Source organism: Pygoscelis adeliae, unplaced genomic scaffold (assembly GCF_000699105.1).
Source record: "Pygoscelis adeliae isolate BGI_AS28 unplaced genomic scaffold, ASM69910v1 Scaffold414, whole genome shotgun sequence".
In the NCBI taxonomy this organism is placed as follows: Eukaryota; Metazoa; Chordata; class Aves; order Sphenisciformes; family Spheniscidae; genus Pygoscelis; species Pygoscelis adeliae.
This window is the reverse complement of record NW_008824673.1, coordinates 99,950-118,494: the sequence shown is the minus strand read 5'-3', so window position 1 is coordinate 118,494 and position 18,545 is coordinate 99,950.

Genomic DNA, 18,545 nt, shown 5'->3' with positions numbered 1-18,545 from the left:
TCCAACGCAGCGATGTTTGCTGATACCAGAAAAATGCTGGTAGCTTGTTGCCAAGACTTCACCTAAAAATGCACCGCGCCGGGGTGAGGGCCGAGGGCGGGCTGGGAGAGGTGCCGCGGGCGATGGGCAGCGCGGGGCAGCTCTTGCAGAAACCAAGGACCCGTTCTCCAAAATACGAGTAAAAGCGCAGTGGCTCATTTAGCATATTTACTATGAATTTACTGTAAATAGTATTTACTGCTGTCTGAGGAAGCAGGAAATTCCTACCACTACGGGGGAAGCACAAAGTTTGGTCGGACAAACGGGGAGGATAAAAGATGCTAGGAAAATGCACTTGATCCTCATGGGATTCAGCAGCCTCTAGTTAGATGATTATTTATCATCGCAAGGGCGTAGCATGGTTTTGGAGCAGAGATATCCGACGGCTCGAAGCAAACTGGCCCAGCTGGTGGGTTTGGAGGTGTCAATGGCACTTCTGCTTGGCGCTGGTGGAGGAAGGTGCTTCTGCCCCCCAGCCCCAGCCAGCCAGCCCCGGCTGCGGAGAGGCTGCGCTTTTTTCAAACGACGCTTTGGGTTATCGTAAAAATGGAGGAACTGGCTTCGGATAGTCTCAGGCTTTCAAGTTTATTAGCTGTGTTTTCAAGCTGGGCTCCAATTCCTTCTGCTGGAGCGCACGCCGCCGTCGGGCTTTATTCTCTTTGCCATCTCCTGCTGACCGTAATGAGCTGTCGGAGGGGAGGGAAGGAAAGGTCAAACTCCTTCAGCATCAGGTGTGAACGGGGACGCGTGGAAAACAGATCCCTGTTATCGTAGCAACCAAAGCACTGCCCTTGGCAGGCCGGAGAACAGCCCCAAAATAGCAGCGTGGGCGATGCAAACGGGGCGGGTTGCTTTGGCAATGGCAGGGCTCGGGTGGCTGGGGCTCCCTGGAGCCGCCTTGACTCTGCGCGTGGGGTTAAGCTCTTCCAGCGGCTCATATCTTGCTCTCCAGGGCAGGGAAGCCTTTTGGTGCTGAAATCGTTTGCTTTGCACTTTTCACCGTAGAAACTACGATGGAGCTGCCTTTTTTTTTGGATAGCACTCAGGGATGTCGGCAGGCTTGTGCTGCTTTACGTTGGGGTCGGTGAGTCGCAGCCAGCGAGGTGCAGACACTGGGAGGTTGAACGCCTTTCTGTTTATTGAGCTCCAGGTCCACCCATCCAGGCAGCATGATAGGGCAGCTCTGACCGTATTATTTTAGTCGCCTTAGGGCTCGTTCTAGCAAGAGAAGATGCCAACACAAGGGCAAGTCAGTAGGGAATACTAGATAATAACGACCACAGGTTTTATGCTCTGGAAGGGAAAAGATGCTCTTTCTTTTAAAGGCAGCTGACTTGCCCTGCACGGAGCTCGGCTGCTGCTCAGAGGGGTAAGGGACCTGCACGTCCTTTTTTGTGGCGTTGGGCTTCCCGAAGGTCGGGGCAGCGGCGTGCCTCGCAAAGCCCCTTCGCATCCAGTGGCTGCAAAACACACACTGTTGACGTCCCAAAGCGTTTCTGCCGGTGCGTCGGCCCTTCTGCCGCTGCCGTTTCTCAGCGAGGTTTGCTGTGGGTGTCTTGGGACTTCAGCAGGGGTCCTTGAGTCAGCAGAGCGAGGTGTTTCAAAGGGCTTTTGCAAAAGCTGAAGCCCCAGTTTGCGTGCTGCGAGTAAGCTCAAGCACGTTGTTTTACCTCTTTACTGTGGTGGTTTCTCTCCTAGAAACAGAGCGCTGGGAAACCGTAAGAGCGAGTCGGGAAATGTACTCAGGCTTTCTCAGAATCCGGGCACCAAACTGCTGATAAGGGAGGGAGATTTTAAAAATTCAAATAACCATTAAGCGAGAGCCGTCTCTGCTCCGCATGGGCCTCTTCCCTTCCCTGGGCCCAGTTCCCAGCACGGTCCGTGTTGTTCTCTGTTCCTGGATGGGAAACAGCATAAAAAATGTTGATGTTCGTAGTTTTCTGCCTGGGATTTGCTATATGCTGCTGGACCTTTGTTCTCAAGGCCTGCTGTTGCAAAGCCTGACGCCACAATGATGGGGCGAGCGTTGGCGATCTCCAAGCTCCCCACCCAGGCAGGGAGGAGATGCAGGTCCTAGGAGGGTCCTTGCTGCAAGGCTGGGCTGTCAGCTGCAGGCTGAGATCTCTGGTAACACGCTTTACCAAAGCGGCAGACAGGAATCAACAGTCCATCTAAATTAAGGGGTTTTTAAGCCTACAAGGAGCCTTGTCTGTGAATTCTGTGAGTCAGCACAATGGCAGCGGTGCCATTAAATAGCTGTGCTGGAGACTGTCTTGGCTGTTGGCAAATTCTGGCTGGAAAAAAGGGTGCTCATGAACTGCTGTTGTAACCACCTCAAACACCAGCATTTGTGGCTGTTACTCTGCAGAATCCCCGCTCCTTTTTGGGGTCCCCGGCGTAGCTCTCCTCTACCTGGGAGCCCCTCGTCCTCCCATCCCAGGAGAGCTGGTGCTGGTGATAGCCGGTGACGATGCTGGTAGCTGCTCCCTTGAAACCCAGCCCGGCTGGGGGGAGGAAAGCGCTTCCTTCCCGGGGACAGCCCTGTGCCCACCGTCAGGTGAGATCTGTCAGCTCCGCCGTCACAGGTAATGGCAATGACGGGTGAGATAGCAGCTACTCCTAACTGACGGGTTATTTTTTCTCCCTGTGCAGTTCACTGGGAGGTCAATGCACTCGAGGGGCTTTTTTTTTTCTTTTTTTTTGCTGTCACGGTGGGGAGTTTTCTGGCTCAGCCTGTCATTTCTCTCGAGTGGTAACTCCTTAGCAGATGAAGCATGGATTCACCTGCCTTACCTTAGGCATCTAAAGCTCAGATACCTAAGCCTGTGCTAATCACCCCCTTAATAGCCATAGAAAGGCACCTGGCATGTCCTAAAACAGGTGTCTATGGGGACTTGCATCAGCAGCCTGCTGAGGATGAGGTTTTATGACTGCAAGTCCTCATCCTCTGCCTCAAATTACCCCGGAGCACATCTTGAGCTTTGCTCTGCTGTGGCTGCCAAGCTGATGCTCAGCAGAGGATTTAACACATCCTGAATCCCGCTCCGAGGGTGGAGCACTGTGGGTGCTCGCCTGGGTGCTCCTGCGGCCGCTTCCTCTCCTCGCTGGCCAAGGTCAAGGCATTGCAGCTCTGTGAGGCTGGAGGGGAAGGTCGGAGCTTGCTGCAGAAAGGCATGCTGCGCCGTTAGACCGAGCCCAGGCAAGCCATGCGCCTTGAGACCCCGGGGTGGGAGATCTGAAGGGTCGCCACGGGAAAGCCGTGTACTCCGGTTTTCACGTGTTTGCCTTTATAAGTGTATCACCTCCTTTGGAAGCAGAGGCCAAAGGTTTGCATAGACTCCGGCACCTTTTAAAGAGACCTTTGCGTAACCTGAATCCTTCTGAGCGGTGATGGGTGTTTTCTTGACGTGCAACAGCCGTCCAGAAAGCACGCAGAGCTGCTTTAGAACACCCAGATGCCTGCGTTGGTTTATGGAAGCCCTGTTGCAACACCATCAGGCTCCTGGTTTAAGCTCCCAGTCGCTCCGAATCAGCTGCCGAAAGCCAGCAGAGGCTTTCGTGTTGCTGCCGGTCAGGATCTCCGAGTAGCTGGGGCAGGACTGACTGTGCTGACATCCCCGCAGCGACACCCATGTGCAGCAGCTGCACGGTTCAGCTCTAACTTCTCAGATGTTAGATGAGATGACATCTCATCCCACTTTCCTGCTCCTCCCCAGGGCACATGGCCTTTTCCCCACAGCCGGTCCTCTCTTGCAATGCCAAATGCTCAGCCTCCAGCTGGTCCTCTGCGCCTGTCCCCGTCCCCGTCGGACCCGAACGGGGTTGTGGTGCGTGTACACACAATGAACCCAGCACATCCCTTCAATACATCTGCTGAGCCAAAGGGTGGTGGGGTTTATATAAAATAAGAAAAGCTAGCTAGACCAACCCAGGACACGTCCCTTCTCAGGGACCTTATCTGGACGGGGAGTTCTCTGGCACCAAAATGTGATGGTTGGATATGAAAAATTGTTGGCTTTGATAGAATTTTTTAACTGTTGGAGTGGGTGTGGGATGGACTACTATTCCGCCCACTCCCTCTCCAGTCTTCTCCCCTCTTCCCCAAAGAAAACCCTCCCCAAACAGTGAGCTTTGTTATGTCTCATTGTCTTCTCTGGCACTTGGAAATGCAAGTTTTTCCCATCTGTCTTTTTGGCATCTGTTCACGCTCTCCAGGACTTTGTTGGTTTTGCACTGATTCTTGCTCTGAGACTTGACTTCAGGACCATGGGAAAGACTTTATGGCTGCGATGGAGCAGTGATATGTCTGAGCAGAGACACCGCTCACCCTGCAGACCCTGGGCTGCGTGAGGACCATGTAGGCGGTGAAGCCCATGTCGTCACCTATGGTGGGCTGCGCCATGCAAGGGTCTGATCCAGGCTGCCGGGAGCCTGGGGAGGAGCAGGGAGGGGGAGCCAAGGCATTTTATTTCTCTTTTTGTTCTTCAGACACACCAATTCGTACTCTGGCATAGCATGTGGCCATGAGTCACGTGTGTCCTTCTCGTGGGAGAAGTGGGGGCAAAACCCTGGCTGGTTCTGGGCTTGGAGCTTGGTTGTGCCTGTGAAGAGGGCTATCTGACATAGTTTTTGGCATTAGCAGATGATGCAGGAGGCCCCTGTCAATCATACACGAAGCATCTCCAGTTTGGGAACCGCAGTGGGTAGAAAACATCCCAAAGCAGAGCCCCGCTTTTGAGCCAGGAGTTGCGTGGGTGACGTTTTACGTGGCTGCAAGGACACAACACAGCATCTCCTTCAGGAGGGGCGAACCGGGCAAAATACCCCACTCCTTGCAGCCTTTCCTGCCAGCCAGAAATCCTTTCCTTAAACTAAAGAGAAGGTAAGAGTTCCCAGGAAGAGAGCAATATCCGTGCACAGAGTGCAGAGTGATGCTCAGCGCTCGTCCTGGCCGATGGCATCTGTAGGGCTACAAAGCGGCGGTGTTCATCCCCACGCAAACTTTGACAAAACGAGTGTTTCTACTTGACTCTGCCAGTTCACTGTTGAGATTATTACCAATCCGGTACATTTTTTAAAGCAAATGAGGTTTCAAAATGCCTGTTGATAAGATCTTTCTTGCCCTCAGTGGAGTCATTAATTCAATATGCTGAAATACCATTTTAATTAGTTTGCACGATGGTCCCAAGAGCAATGAAATAATGCTCTTTATTGTGTGAGTATGTAGTATGCTCTGCATAATCCTGTTTTTATCTCTTGTCTTCTGTTCTGTCTCACTGGCAAATATTAGTGCATCCTGTCTCCCAGTCATATCCTTGTGTGAGCATGCCAGCAATCTCAAGTTAAATATTCGACGTTACATTAAAACAACATTGTAGTTATTACTTGACTGCCAGAAAAATCAGAGTTAAAGGCTGCCTTTGATTGCTTATGTTGTAGCCAGGTATTGCGATGACCCCCAGATTGTGCGTAGTATCACTTATCCTTAACCCCCATCTCCCTCCTCTCGGCTCTGCTAGTTGTTGCTGTGCTGTAGTAGGACCAAGAGTTGCCCAAGGAGAGCAGAGCCGTGGCTACGAGCATCTGGTCCGTGGCAGACTCGGCTCCAAGGGTGGAAATGGATTAAGGGATTCATCCGAGGTCACTCGAGCGCTCTGCAGCGAGCGCAGAGTCTGTACAGTGTGATCGGAGCACGTACTGTCCCAGTGCCAGCTTTGCCTTCGAGGAGACCAGCAATTCCAAAGAAACCCCGACATTTTATTTTAGCTAACCCGAGAAACGCATAGATTTAGACAGAATAATAAATGCCCAAGTATGTTTTCCTTCCTCTATTCTTTAATGCCTCTTGAAAGGTCTTTGAATGCAAGTCCAAGCCCTCTAACTAATCCCATATCCTCCCTCCTCCTGCTCTGATGCACCTGAGCTCTCCTCCAGCACACCAGAGCCCTTCTTGCTTTTGCAGCTGGTTTCCAAAAACAACCGCTGAGAGATCTTCTCTTTCATAATCTTCCCATCCTGTTCCAGATGATTCCTGCTCAGCCCCGGCATCCGATCCAGGCATCTCACCAGGTCTGTTGCTTCATTATTTCAGCGCTGGAATTCAGATTTTAGAAATGGTTTGCCTAAACGGTACCTGTGTTTCTGGCTGCTGAGCTTCCAGGGGCTCATCGGTGGAAAAAGGCAATGGGAAAAACAGATAAGCTTTCACATTCAAGAAGTTTTCAGTCATAAAACATAGACGTAAAATGTCCTCAGTGACCAAACAGAATTCACAGGCAGTATATAGGCTCCCAAAACGATCACAAGGTCATCACATTTCTTGTAAGCTGATCCCATTTTTCATGGAGCATTGCAATAAGCTTGACAGTTTGTTGTATGAAAGCAAAGACGGAAGAAAATCTTTAGTCTTAAAAATCGGTTGAGGGTTGAAAACCAATCTCATCTCTGCTCCGCTTGTGGTTGTCTTCCATTTGTAGCCCAGAGACCTTTCCTACTACCCCCTTGCTCGTGTGTGGTGACTTCCCATTGCAGCTGGAAAGATCCTGGCTGAGGTGGGGGACTCACCTTCCGATCTTGTAGGCTTGTGTACTCTTCTTACACGTTGTAGAAAAGCCTTGAAATGTATGCTGCCTCTGAAACACCTCCAAATGGGGGAGGAGCTGCTACAGCTGGTCCGGTTTTCTGTCTGTTGAAACAACTAATTTTGCAAGAGAACAAACCCTTAATGGCCGGTTGAACACGCCAGCTTCTTTCTCGTAGAGTGTAATTTGCAAACCGTAAGGAGGTTGGTTGTGACTAAAGAAATACAGACCATCGGATAATGTCCCGTGAGTTCAAAAAATGGAAACCTCTGAGTCCTTTGCAGGGAAGAAGAGGAAGGACCCGAGCACGATGGTGTGAAGGATGTGTATTATAGCGTACGAGCGGATCCCGGTGGGGACACAGCTCACAAGGAGCGGGGTACCTCAGCCGTTGAAGTAGCAAGCCCTGGGGTTTGCCTAGAGAGATCCTGTTGTTCCAGGAACTCCCCGTGCAAGCTTGCACAACGTGCCGTGGATGCCGAGCCGGCGAGCGAGCTTTGCTGCTTCCGTGCATCACATGGTGCAGGCTCGTCCCGCTCGGATGACAAGATTTATCTGCAGGCAAGCCCTTACCCTAATACCAGCAATGCGCCTTACATTGAGTGAAACGTATGTTAGTTGTTTTTATCCTCCCTCAAACCAATACAGATGTTTTTGCTTTCTGTTCCACTCGTCTGGAAAGGGCATGCGTGCCCGTCACCGGAGCGTGCGGGGGACACAGATGCCGAGCAGCCGGGCTCTGCGGGATGGGGGGGACGCAAGGCAGGTCGGCAGAGAAATGCACCCCAGCGTTTGGTCCACTCAATTTGGAGCGCTCTCAAGGAAGGGTCTCCTCCTGGCTGCTGTCTCCTCCCCAGAAAAATTTGTCCGAGCGGGTTTTGTCTCAGCATCCCTGCGGGTAATGCTGCTCACCCCTTCGCAGATTATCCTGAGTTGTTTCCCTTTTTTTTTTTCCACCTGCACACAGGATGTTCGTGGCTTTATTTCATAAGCTGCGTAGGAAGAGCCACAGACTCAGGGCATCCTTTTTTAATAATACCCAATATCTTTTAAGGCATTACCTGCGAGCTGGGGCGGACAGGCATTTCATTACCTACTTGCAAAATGATTACGGTTATTAGCTTTACCATGTATTGTAAAAATGAATAGTGGAATTTAACCCAATTGTGATAATATGGAGCAGCAAAGAAATCCAGTTATGTAACGTGGCCTGTTCCTAACCAGGGAGAGGGATCCCTCTGAAATGTTATTTTTCCAGTAGGATGGCTGCTTTCTAATTAAGTTTATTAAGTAATATCAAAAGCACATGGAAGTGGAAATGCCGTTGGTTCATCATGAAGCGATTAAGTTTGTTAGAAAGTGAAGAGCACAGACAGTCATTTCTCATAGCTAGTGCTGAGAAGATAATATCTACCCCAGCTTATCTGCACATCTATCTAGTGCGTGGCTCTTCAGCCGGCCCATTTGCTTGGTTTATGCCTTCAAAGCCTTTCTGCCATTATCCTAGGGATTACTTCTTTGCCGAAACGAGAAGTAATCCCAATATTCCCTTGACTGAATCTGGGAAGTTATTAGGAATTTGCCTGCGCGTGTTACATTTTTACACTCCGTTATCCTATGCAGGTCTTTCCTTGAAGGATTTTGCTGCTTGAACGGTTTTGTTCATCTTGAACCTAATCCAGCTATAGTACCTGCTCTAATCTAAATACTGCTTCTTATTTTAAACCTCGTCCTCCTTTCTGCTTAATCAGTCTTTGATACCGCTTCTCATCATGAGCTTTAACTCTGGTTTTCCATATCGCATCTGAGACTGTGCTTATTTTTAAGCAAGTGGCTGGTTCCAGCAGCGTCAGCCGTGGTGGGAGCCGGCAATTCCTCGTGCAAGAGCCAGGTCCTGGGGACTGGTGCAACCAAGGGCTTCCTCTAACCCCCGAGGACCTGCCGAGGATTGCACTGAGTTTTTGGCTTCTCGGCTGCCTGGTGCACGACGTGAGCTCTCAGCAAAACATCTCACCTTTCTGTCATACCGCAGCCTCCTGCTCTGCTAAAAATACATACTTTTCCCCTGCTTTCTCCCAGCAAACTTCTCAGAGCAACAGAGAACTCCTGAGCGCACTCAAAGGGTTCCTCCGTGCGTGGTGGTTGCAGAGGATTTCTGCACTCCCAAGAGATCTTCCAGAGCTCAGGTCCGAGTCTTTGAGATGGCCAAAGCCAGAACGACATAAGCAAAACAGATAGCGCCTAATTATTTCTGGCCTAAGCAAGCTTTGCTTATGTGTGCATTAATGAGCTGTTTCCACACAGCTAATTTAAGGAGGAAGAAGTGGGTGCCAGAAGGGAAAGGGTAAGGAATCGCCTGCTGTACTGTGGTTAAGGGTGTTGTACAATTAAACCAGAGCAGCTACTAATTGCAGCTGCGCTAACGAGATATTCATGCGCACCGCAGCCCGTGCCGCTCGCGGCTCTTCTCCTCCTTCCACACCACCAGGTTATTTGCTTTCATCATTGTTGTGGCTTCATTTATTTGCTGTCTATCTGATGACCACCTTTCAGTTAAAAGGACCGACCGCATCCTGAGGCCGCAGCGCATCTCCCGCCGGCGGCTGCTGTGCTCGGCAGGGGAGGAGGTTTGCGAAGGGCCGGGGGCTCACAAGGCGCGGAGCGATCTGGCTGCAGAAAGGCAGCAGAGCAGAAGCAGCTCCCGTGAATATCTGTCTTTGCAATCAGGCTCTGAGTTTATTTATTTGTTGTAAGCGTTGTCTCGCAGTCCAGAAGACTCTTGCTTCACAGTTGCCATTTGTCTTAATTGCTTCGTATTTCCACACCTCTGCATTACTGGCAACGAGCGCGTTTCCTCCAGAGCTTTCCTGCCTCTCAACATCTTTTGAGGGAAGCTTCTGCCTTTTCTCTCGCACGGTCCCCGCTGCCTCTGTGCGAGCTTTCATGGGGATGGTTTCAAGCCTGTGAATCCTTCACCTTGTGCACAAACACTTATTCCTGTCCCTCTGTTTTGCGCCCCCAGCTCCAGGGAGGAAAGAGGGCAGGGAAGTAAGACACACATCTACTTGGGATTATCTTAAGTGATAAGAGCGTGCAAACCTATCATTTATGTACCGTTACAGAAAGTATCATTTGCGGTTGGTTTACGGCTGCTGTTGAAGGGTAGGTTATGGATTCGGGGTGCTGAGCTTTGGACCTGGGCCAGGTGTGCCATGCCCAAAATCTGCTCGTGGCCGCCGCTTGCCTGAACTGCCTGGCCAGGGAAGTTTCTGTCCCGTCCAGAAACTGCCCCACACCTTCCTCAGCCATGAGCCCCCTCTGCGACTCCCCCGTGTCCGTGAAGTCAGTGCAATGACTTATGTGATGAGTTGACATATTTAAGGAGAGGAGTGAGCTTAAGCATCTGCTTAACTTCAGCTAAGCGCTCAAGTATTCTCCTGGGTGAGGGTTTAGGTTATGAATCCTGAGGCTGCTGAAGCTAAAAGTCTATTTTCTAACCTCTGATCTGGTGTGCCTGCGTTTCTTTCCCATTTCTGGGTTGCTTTTGTTCCAGGAAAACTGCCTAACTGAAGTCTCAGCTGGTGCTGCAGAGCAATACGCGGGGTCCTTGCCGTGAGGATTTTTGTGCTTGTCTCTACTTAAAAGAAGGGGCGGCAGGGAGCGGGGAAATGGGAATAAAACGCAAATCAGATGATGCAAGTCTATAACCTGACCTGGGACGTCACTGCACAGACTATTTACTTCAAAGATTCACCCTTTACCATGGCAACTTGGGGCCGAAGGCACATGCTGTACGAAGGAAAGTGCCCTGCTAAAGCCATTCACGTAGCCGGCGAGGTCTGGTTACAGCCCCTCGTTGGGCTGCTGCCTGCACCCGGGCAGCAGGAGCCTTTCCAGCCCCTCGGCGCTATGCATCTTTCCATAGGAAACTTTCCTCCAGGGCCCAGCGTTCGCTCCGATTTTTTTGTGATTGCACAATCCGGGGGCTGCTCCTCCAGTTATGAGAAGGGAGGATTTTTTTTTTTAATTTATTTTATTCCCCCCCCCTTTTAAACAAACTGGTCTAGTTCAACATCGCAGTCGTCGCCAATGGGGCTCTAAGCCGGCTATGCCACGGGGGGTGCCCGTCCATCCATGGCCCACCACGATGGCTCTGCTCCGCCGGGGAGACGCTGCTGGAAGCCAGCGCGAAGCATCTTGCGGGGGCTGGGTGCTGCCATGCTCGCAGGGAGCCAGCACCCAGGAAAGGAGCAAAAGCAGATGCGAGCATGGGTGAGGGGAGCTGGAGGGTAAAATAGGGAGGACGCGGGCAGTGCCCCCGGCTGCCCCGTGCTGCCAGGCTCATCCCTCGATTGCTGCCATCGGGGGGGATCCCCTCGGGGAGGGCATGCGATGCACCCACCGCCCCTTTCCATGCAGCTGCGAGGGCTTAGGCCGATGTTTGCAAAGGGTTAATCTTGCCCTGGGAGAGGCAGGGCAACATTACTACTATATTATATCGCTGAAAGTCCAGTTTGGACCTGCTGACCTGTGAAAAATCAGCAGGTTTTGCACCCGTTTCTCGCCTCCGCGGCCGAGCCAAGCACGGTGCCTCGCACGAAGCAATCGGTTGGTGTCGGAGACGCGTGCGATGGGCGAGATGCTGATGTTTCAGTGCTGCCTGTGGCTGGGGAAGCCGGTAGCAAATCCCTCCGTCCTGGCGCTCGTCCAGCGGGACCACACTCATGATTAACGGGCTTGTAACGAGGAGCTTCCCCTCCCCTCGGCGCCCGCCTTCCAGAAGTGAGCTTTGGACCGCGTCTCTCAGCATCCCATCCCGAATCGGCGCTTCCCTCTGCGTGCAGCTGAGGGCAGCTCGGGCGAGCCGTGCAGGCAGAGCGGGCAGCTGCCTGCTCCCGGGCACGGGGCGGCATTTAGCACCGGGCTCATCCACGCTCACGGGCACAGACCCCCAAACCAAGTGGCAGTAACGTATCCCATAAAGGCAAAACTTCTCAAGGTCAAGCCCATCGGGTACGACTTTTGCTTCCGACGCTACATTTTATATAAAAGAGCCAATCTTTCTCAAATCTTTGGGGTTTTTAGTTTAAAAAAAAAGACACTTGGTGGCGGCCGAAGCGCTGCTACTCCTTTAGCTAAACGAAGCATGTGGCTCTTTGTGTAGATACTATTTCTCTGGAAACACTGGTTTTAGTTAATCACCCTGCGTCTTCTGTTGGATTCTGTGTTTATATATTCGCCAAAGCCTCTTTCTGGGCCCTTATGACATAATGGTGAAGTGTTGAAAAATCAGCTGCTTCTCTGCCTGCACGGGCTGGTAGTTTGGAGCGGTTTTTTTCCCCCTGTGAAGAAAATCCTCATAAACCACCTCATTCTTCAAGCGAAAGAACAGCTGAAAAAAGAAGAGAAAGAAAGGGAGCTTTTCTTGGCTGGGGAACGCTGTGGCAATGTCCGGCTCATTTGATAAGCCAGAGGGAGAAGCGAATAAACCGGTGCCTGGTTTCCATTAGAGCTGTTTCGGAATGATGTGCCCAAAAACGCCGGTGCAGGTTGCTTGGTGATTCGGGCGCCTCGTGATGGGCAGGGTCGATACCTCGGCTTCTTGCTGGCGTTATTTTGCTCTGCATAAATAAAATATTCCCTGAAACGCTGTTTTCCTATACCCAAAGTGAACGCCTGCCCGCTGAGGCTTGCAGGACCCAGCGGTGATGGGTAGCTGTATTTTTCTGCCAGCCCAAAGCATCACGCTCAGGGCTCGGGTAAGGCCAGCCCTACAGACCAACGGCAAACGGAATTGAAGAGATGCATCTGTCGGCACGGCTTAAGCCCCAAGTTTAGGGCTTTGTAGTACAAGGGCTTTAGGAAAGCTAATAGGAAATCAAAATGTTTCCATTACTGCTTCATTTCCATTAAAATAGGTTTTGAAAGTCCATAGGCAGCTTTAGGGACACGCACACAGCGGCTTTGGGCTGGCGTGCCAGAAAAAGAGAGCAAAAATGATGATTAGAATAGGTCAGCTATGGGAAAAACGTTGAGAAAAGCTTTTAACAATTTTGGAGCGTTTTCTGCTTTGCAGGATTTAAAATGCTTTTCCTTCTGTTTGGTGAAATTTGCTTTTAAGGGGGATTTTTGACATTTTCCCTCCCCCTTTTGCCCTTTTTTGCAGTAGCAGGGGGGCTGGCAGGAGCAGTCGAGGAACCTCCTTGCTTCCACAAGGTTTTCATACTTTGTTTTTCCACTATGTAACCTTTTAAAAATTCTCCTAACATTAGAAATATTACGATGTTTCATATTTCCTTGGCCAATCTGGACCCTTTCTGGACTTCAGGCTGTTTCTTTGAAGCCACAAAAGGCTAAAATGAAACATAAAGAATTTGCTACCAGAAAGGGTGGAAAACTCCCCCTCCTCCGGGATGTTCGCTGTCAGATTCAGTGGCAAAAAAAGGGGAGGAAAATAAAAAGGGAGAATAACTCTACATTCGGGTCCCAGTAAAAGCACAGAACATTAAGGCAAAAGGAAAAATTAGAAAAGGTTTACGAGTGTTTCAAGAAAGGTCAGTCTTTGCTGGGTTTCCTCCCAAGAAGGTCTGAATTTCAGAGGGTTGACCAAGAATAAGCAGGCGGAGAAAATGGTTTCTGTCTGGTTTTGCTTGAGCAAAAAGCAAAAGGTGAAAACTGTGGTGTAGAAGTGGTGACAAGTACGGTGCATTTTTAATTTCCTGCAGTTTTATTCTTTTTATCTGTTATTGTCTGGAGATGCGAGCTAAAGCAAACGCTTTGCTCAGATACATGGTGGAGATGTTGGGATGTGGCTACGGCTGAGTCTCTTTACGCCACGACTGGGACTATCTCAAGACATCAATTAATAATTTGAATTAGCAATAAAATACACAGCCAGGGAAAGTTCAGCCCAGTTGGGGTTTTCTTTATTGGAGAGAAAGAGTGGGCATTTCTGTTTCCTATCACCCCGCCGTGTATTTTGCCTGTATTTTTACATCAAAGCTGAATATTTGTAGAGACTTTGAAAACGGAAAGAGAGCATGAGCAGCTCCAACTCCAAGAAACGCTTCTTATATGGGTCCGGGGCAGTTTTGGGGCGTCAGACCGCCTCCGAAAGACGGGATGCCAAAATCTTAGAGGACAAATAAAGGGGCGTTTTGGAAATACCCTCTTTGGAATGCTTCGTTTTCCCTAGGAGAGGGGCGTGCTGTGCCCCTGGGAATTAGCATCCGCATCCACTGTTATCTGTATATGTGTCAATAATTACCTCCGTATGCGGCCCCGCTCTTTCTGCCACCTCGTCTTCCTTTTCTGTTTCTCCTATTCACGCGTCCCAGCCAAGGAGCGCTTTCACTCGTCTTCCGTTACTCCTCTTTGCAGCCCTGTGGTTGCCCATCAGCCCGGCCAGGCTTTTGGGGTACCGCTCCGGCCATCTCCGCTGGGATGCTGCTGGGATACAGCCACCAGCAGGACAAATTTGGTCCCACCTGGGGCCAGCATGACCTCCGCAGGGTTTTGCTATCTGAGCAGGCTGGCCCGTCCCGCAGACGGGCTGCCAGAGAGCTCAACAACGCCGGCAAAGCTTTTGCATGGGAAGGAAGGAGCGAAGAAGCTGTTCCTTCATCATAAATTGGGGGAGATGAGCTGCTGACTGACCCAGCGCATTGCTGCAGGCTGCTTGGAGGGATGCAGATGAGATGAGGATGGTGGCTGGAGGCTGCTCCTCCTTTCTGGATGTCTTGTTACCAGCGCGTAGGTGAGATGTTTTCCACGCATTTGACATGCATCACGGCATATATATATATTGTCTTCCATCCAGATGTCTTGGTTTTTGCAAAACCCCAGGTAGGGAGCCCTCACAAAGCACCAGCGTGGGGCTGCACCTCCTCTCCCCGTCCTGCGGGGTCAGCGGCTCCTTGTTTTCTGCCCCTCGATGGCGCTCTGCCCGACACTCATCCTGCAGCTTCAGTTTTTGCTGCCTCCCCTTTGAAGGCAGCTTTGCTAGGCTTTTCAGGAAAGGAACGTTTTTCTGTTTCCATTGCTTAAATAAAAACATGAACAAACGTGAGAATCACCAAAAAAACGATAGTGCCCCAACCGATAGTGCCCCAGAGCAGTCCCGAGGTTGCTCCGGCTCGCAGCTTGCTCCTGCAGAAGAGGTTTCTGCAGCCTGTCCCGCTTCTAATATATCAGAATATTTTATAGTTTGAGAAGATCTGGTGTCTGTAAGAGGCATAAAACTATGGCCCGGCAGCTCTGCCCCGGAGCCTCGCCGCAGCATTGCTTTCTCCCCAGTAGCAGTGGGCTGGTGCGACTTGTTCCTCCCAGCTCCCCGCCAGCAGAAAGCCGGGTTTCCCTTCAGCTCGAGCTCAGTTAAAAAGACACAGCATGGTTCCTGGGAGGGGGGGGGAACGGACGATCCTTTGCGAGTGACATCCCCTCCTCTCTCTGACACCTCGTAAATCCAGCGCCTGCCTCTGAAGGCTGGTTGCGAGATGTCGGGGATGTCAGATGCAGCAGCTCCATCACGCTCGGTTTGGGGGTTATTGATGCTTTCCCCATCCTCAGGCAGAGGCGCTCGCCAGTACATTTGTGGCATTCTGGATGCATAACGGCACTGCCTTGGATGGTGGTTTAATTAGTTTCCAAAGCGTTTTGTATACAAAAAAGTGCTAAGGGCCAAATCTCCTCTTAATTACCTTGTTTTGATTTTCCTGGAGCTCGCTTAGGCTGTGCCTTGCGGAGCTGAAGGAAGCTGGCGCTCTGCGTTGCTGAGTTTATTGCACGTATCTAAGGGTGTATGGATGTTTTCACATGCACGCAAATACACACAACCTTCCTGGGGGTATCAGGACCCAGGGCTGATGTGCCCAGGCCATGTCGTGGTGTGCTCAGGCTATGCTTTGCTTTTATTCTGCTCTAAGATCCCGATGTGGGTCCTGAAAGCAATTTCTTTGCTTTTCCCTTCGGCTTCCCAAGTCTTTTCCAGTGCCAGCTCCTCAGGTTCGATGGTGATGTGATGGACAGAAAAAAAAGAAGTGTAAGTTCAGGGAGAGGAGCTGCAACGCTGCTTTGCCCAAAACAGTCCCAATGGGGTTTTATCTGAATTCTCAGCCAGTCTCATCCGTTCTGTTCCTCCCCAGCCTGTCTGTACCTACACACGCTGACACCGTGCAGATGCTTTCAGGAGATAAGCTGGCATTTTTGGTGAGTTGTGGGTGGGGGTATTTGTGGAAAGCCTTTGCATTTCAGGGTGGAACTGATACTGCTTGAAAATAGCTCTGGAAAATAGCTGCAATCTTAGCTTGGGACCCAATTTCAGTTCCACTGCTTCTCCAAACCACAGAAATCCACCCGGCATCTTCATTTTACATCAGCGGGGACTCCGCTGCTGCAGAGCGTGCATGCCTGTGCTCCTTCGTGGCTATCGGCACACCGAGGGACGGCAAGGCTGGGAGGCAGCCATCCCAGCCATGCCATGCTCCTGTGAGCTCCTTCATCCTCCCGCCTGGGGCTCTGGCATCCCCAGTGCTCCCTACCCCAAATAACCCATCCATCTGGGGTACCAGCTGCCTCGCGAACCAACCCAGGAGCGTTGGGCACGGGGGAGGCTGGGGGGAGCCCCCGGCCGGGGCGTGCGTGGGCGAGAGCGGGATTGCTGCAGGGGGAGGGAGGGGGCCGGCAGAAAGAGCAGGTAGGGAAATGCAAAGACACAAAGAGGCTTTTTGAGGTTGCCCAGGAAACGACAATTCTGGAATTTCCTAACTTTGCTTTTGCAACTTTAATGTTCCTTTAATAACATCGGCTGTGTGCTCGTGTGGGTCTGTGCAGTCAATGGTTTGTGAAGCAGCATCAATCTCTCGAGCTTTGGGATTGTCAGGGGGTGGGAAGCCCTGTATGAATGTGAGCGGTGATGTAGCGTTTGCCACTTTCAGATTTTTTTCATGCAGAAACCTAGAAGTTAGAGGACTGAACCTATAAGCACTTTAAATGAACAGTTTATGGGTGGAAATCTTGCCTCCTGAGGCTACCATTGCTTTTTTAAGGGGGATCAGTTTGGAGATAGCCGTGTCTTTCAAAGAAAAAAAAGAAGTATCTGATTCAACTTGTTCTTGATCCCCCCAAATCAAATCACATAAACCCGTCTCACATCTCTCACATGCCCCGTGTCGCTGGGGCAAAGCCCTGATGACCCCAACGCACAGATGCCTGGCACGATGCATCCCTGTACGGAGCTCGGGGAACCCCTTCGGGCAAAACACGGCACAGGGCCGCGGGGAACAGGGGGCTCTCGGCTGCTAAAAATGTTTTCGGGGGGCAAATCCTGTGCGGGGCTGAGCCGGACCCTTTCGGTGACGCCGTCCCGGTTCATCTGCAATTTGCCGTTGCGGCAGGTCCTGCCAAAGGCTGAGCTGGAGCTCATGCGCGTTCTGCTTTGCTTCTCGCTGGCGCGTGCGTTCTGTTCTTTTTATGTTTTTTATTGTGAGCAATCATGATTTGCACGTTAATATAGTATCATGATGATAATCTGGCAGCGGGCAAAGCTGGATGCAGCGTAGGAAAGTTCCTTCGTCTCCTGTTTCCATTTTTCTTGGAAGGGAGGGCAGCGCGAGAGGCGACGGCTGAGGCACGACGGGCTCGAACCCGCCGGCCAGATTTCTGGCCGAAGCGCTGGATCCAGCAGCCGAAAGCAGGGAAGGGGATTTATTCCCGATTGTAGGCTTTGGCACGGAGGCCGCGGTTGCGATAGGTGCTGGCTGGACGGCCCCGGAGGAGGATTCCCCTCCAGCCGCAGGTACGGCACCGGAGCGGCAGTGCCGGGCGCTGCAGCTCATCCCTACCGGCGGCCGGATCCAGACCCAGGATGGGGAAAGGGACAGAGCCAGAGGAGTGAGCGCAGAAAGCAGCCTCCACAGCAGAAATGCAGCTCCCCCAGCCTCGGCAGTGATACCCCGAATCCTGCGATACTTGCTGGGTCCCTCAAAGCCCCAGCTACCGGAGGCAGGGGATTCACGGAGGTTCGCGGGTTCATTTAGAATAAAAATGATGTAACTGGAAACCTGAAAAAAATGCTGTAAGAGCGAGGATAGAGACTAGAATAGAAAATCAAGTAATTTTTTTCGGTCTAATTATTTTTAAGTCAGTATTGCTTTGCCTTTCCAAATCTGACTAAGGACTTTTGCATACTTGAGGCTGGCAAGGCTGGCTGCAGTACAAAAATGTTTGCCTCCAAGAAAGCCTGGCAGAACACGTAATTTCCCCCAAAAAACCCAAACAAAAAAATCAACCTAATCCCTTTATATTTTCTGTAGCTTTTACCGATCTGCTCCCGCACGATCTGTCTCACTTCTTTGTATTGCCCGTCTAGGTACTTACGGATCTGAATTGCCTCCTAGCAATTAAGCCGAGTTAAAATTCCTTCCTGACCTTGGGTTTATCAAGCTCCTTTCTCAGGTTTGGCATGTGTCAGGCTGCTAAAAAAAAAAAAACCCCGCATGCCGCGACTCGTTGCCGAAGCCTTCGGGGCAGGGGGGGAAGCTGGAGCAGGTGGGACTGGAAACAATGGTCGAGGCAGAAGATGCTCACGTGAAACCGCGGAGCCGCGGGCTGTTAGAAAATTCAGCGGTAGCAGACTAAAAAAGGAGGGGTTTGGCAGCCAGCCACCGCCGACAGACGCTCGCGAGCTCCATGGAGGTACCTGCCCTTTCGGCTCAGCCTTTGCAGTTTTTCACCCGCATGCTGATGAAGAGCCGACGCTGGCTTTCCGGGCTGCGCGCCCGGAGCAGGCTCTGCCTCTCCACTTCGTCCTAGGAAACGCAGAAGCCCTTGCCTGGTCCACAGATGGGGCAGGCATGTGTCCTAGCAGACGAATATTTTTCCAAATATTTCCCAGGTGGTATTTCTGGTGGTGACTGGGACTGTTTT